Source organism: Dromiciops gliroides, chromosome 3 (assembly GCF_019393635.1).
Source record: "Dromiciops gliroides isolate mDroGli1 chromosome 3, mDroGli1.pri, whole genome shotgun sequence".
NCBI classification, from domain to species: Eukaryota; Metazoa; Chordata; class Mammalia; order Microbiotheria; family Microbiotheriidae; genus Dromiciops; species Dromiciops gliroides.
This window is the reverse complement of record NC_057863.1, coordinates 546,185,906-546,188,783: the sequence shown is the minus strand read 5'-3', so window position 1 is coordinate 546,188,783 and position 2,878 is coordinate 546,185,906. Positions and strand designations below refer to the sequence as shown.

General features: G+C 40.6%; 1 pseudogene; it reads right to left on the bottom strand.

The window, feature by feature from the left end:
• Positions 1 to 1,578: 1,578 nt before the first annotated feature.
• LOC122747051 lies at positions 1,579 to 2,525 on the bottom strand (annotated as a pseudogene).
• Between the last annotated feature and the right edge of the window lie 353 nt (positions 2,526 to 2,878).

The following is a 2,878-nucleotide window of genomic DNA, read 5'->3' as shown; positions in this document are numbered from 1 at the left end:
CAACTCCAACAACTAAATGACATTATATAGTGTGAAGTAAGCAGAACAATTTACATAGTAACAACTTCATAAAGGAAAATGACTTTGAAAAACTTGAGACCTTGAATCAATACAATGAACAAATGAACATGACTCCAGATGATTAATGATGATGCAAACTATCTTCCCCCTGACAGAAGAATTATGGACTAAAAAAAGCAGAATAAAAAATACATTTATCAACATGGACAATGAGGGAAATTGTTTAGATTAATCATACTTATCTCTTACAAAAAAGACAATGGAAGACATAGGGGGCTATAGCTTTCTTTCACTATTTGGAGGATGCCCATTTGGGAAGGAGGATTATACTTCTTGAACCCAGAGGGCACATTCAGGAGTAATATGGGGAAGGCAGATTTAGGTTCAATCTAAGGAAAAACATCCTTAGTAAGAAAGCTTCCTCACTAAGAGAGTGAAATAGGTTATCTCAGGAGTTAATATATTCCCTGCTAATGAATGTCTTCAAGAAGGTGCTGGATGGGTCAGTCAGGAAAAACTTGGAAAAGTTGCCCTCCAAGGTCCATGCCAACTCAAAATGCCTTGGTTCTAAGAAAATAGAGCAATATATTCTTTTTTTAATCATAAAAGTATTTTATTATTTCCAGTTACATGTAAAGATAGTTTTCAACATTTGTTTTCATAAGATTTTTAGTTCCAAATTTTTCTCCTTCCCTCCTTTCCCTCCCCCCTCCCCAAGACAGAAAGCAATCTGATATAGGTTATATATGTACAATCACATTAAACATATTTCTGCATTAGTCATGTTGTGAAAAAAGAATCAGAACAAAAGGGAAAAACCTCAAAAAACAAAAAACAAAAGTAAAAACAGTATGGTTCAATCTGCATTCAGAATCCACAGTTCTTTTTTCTGGATGTGGAGAACATTTTCTTTTTTTCTTTTTTCTTTTTTCTTTATTTTTTTTTGCCTATACATATTTAAACTTTTTTTAAAAAATGTTTTTCTATGGTATAGAGAAAATTTGGATTCAGCCCTGAATTTCTTCATTTATATACTCTAAAAGAGGACTGAAATTTCTAATGATTATCTTGGTTTAGACAAGATCTTGTGTCTTTAGAATTATCATTATTATAATAGTTATCATTATGGGGGTTAGGGGCATGGCACCCCCAATCATCAGGAAAATCCATGTAAAATGTTTTGGCCCTCCCTCCTTTTGTACCAGAGAAATCTGAATTTACAATACCTTACTGTAAAATTTTGATTATGTATTTGGTCAGAGGCTCTGTGTCATCTGCTGGTCTTCTCATGTTATCTGTGGCTTCTGCAAAACTCCTCCAAACTTTCCACTTAATTTCTTATGCCTACCCTCCAGACACATTGAAACTCCAATGGGGAAAGTCGTGATGTGGAAGGGATAACCGGACACTATGTCTTATGCAGGAAAGCATATGAGTGCACATGGTGCTTGTTGGATTGAAATAGTCCGTAATGCTTGGAAGTTTTATTTACTCCGCTTTGTCTTGGCTCATCTCCCTGGGTTTCTGGTAAACTTGATGGTCGAAGAGGGCTGGAAACTAGAGGTAAAGCTTGATGAGATCATCACTGACCGCTGAGGGCCTCAGCACCCCAAGGTCTGTAAACAGTAGTGTGATTAAGGAAGGCGGGGTGTAGTCAATCCAAGGGTGGTGTTCTTTGAGATCTTGTCCAGTTTCGAGAGACTTCAGTGTGTCTGCCTTGTACTTAAACTTTTCCCGCACATCTTGCTGATTCAGAGGAAAAAGTCGGACAAACTTGAAACTTTCTGCGACTACGTAGAAGAGCTTGTTCTGTGCCTTGGCGCACACGGCTGCCTGATTGGTGCCAATCTTGTTAATAGTGCCGCCATTTTCAACAACTCCTTCTGCAGCAACTATCACGAGATCCACTTTCTCCATGATGTAGCCAACAGCAGCATCTAAAATCACAGTGACTGGCACATTCAAACTGCTGAGAGCTTTTGCCATTTTCACCCCAGATAAGTCAGGCTGGAACTCTGTGATATACATGCTGAAGCGTTTCTTGGCGGCAGCTGCTTTCTCCAGGACCCTGAGCGCCATTCGGGAGTAGGCATGAGTTAAGGTCCTAGCTCCATCTTTGATGAAGGTGTGGCACAGGTCTGCAATTTTACTTCCAGACAGTGAGCTCCTCCTGAGGAAGAGCTCTCCTCGCTCAATCATGATCTTTTTACACTTTAAGTAATCTGAGTACTCCAGCTAGGTGAGACTGATGAATCGAAGGAAGAGCTCTCCACCCGAGGAGAGGCCACAAAAGAGTCTTCACTGCACAGGACTGTGATGGCATTTTTGAGATTTGCTCTCAAACCCTGAATTGTCTCCCCTTTGTCTCTCTTCAAGAACTCAAGCAAGGTGCGGATGGCAGCCACAGCAGAAGCCACATCAGGATCTTCTTTCATTTGGGAATTAAAGTACTTGATCAGTTCCTGGTCGTCCATGGCGTCTCGGCGACAATGAGAAGCGCGACGCGGCCCGGATGCCGTTGGCGCTCTCACCAACCTCTCCCTGGGCGAGCGACCGCCGAGAGCAAAAACATTTTCCATCATGAGTTCTTTGGAATTGGGACAATGTGTTCTTTTCCTCGATCTTCTTCTGATTCTCAGATTTTGCAAAAGGCACACACTGTTTCCCCTTCCTTCTTTTTATGAGTCCAAAACTTGTTTCCCAAGTGCTATAATTGAAGACATCCATTTCATCAAATACCCCCAATCTCTACCTTTGACAAGCTTATGGAGTTAGGAGAGACTATCTTGGAAGTGTTTTCTTCCATTTGTACTGACTCCCCCATAATAATATAAGCTCCTTGGGGGCAGGGAATGGC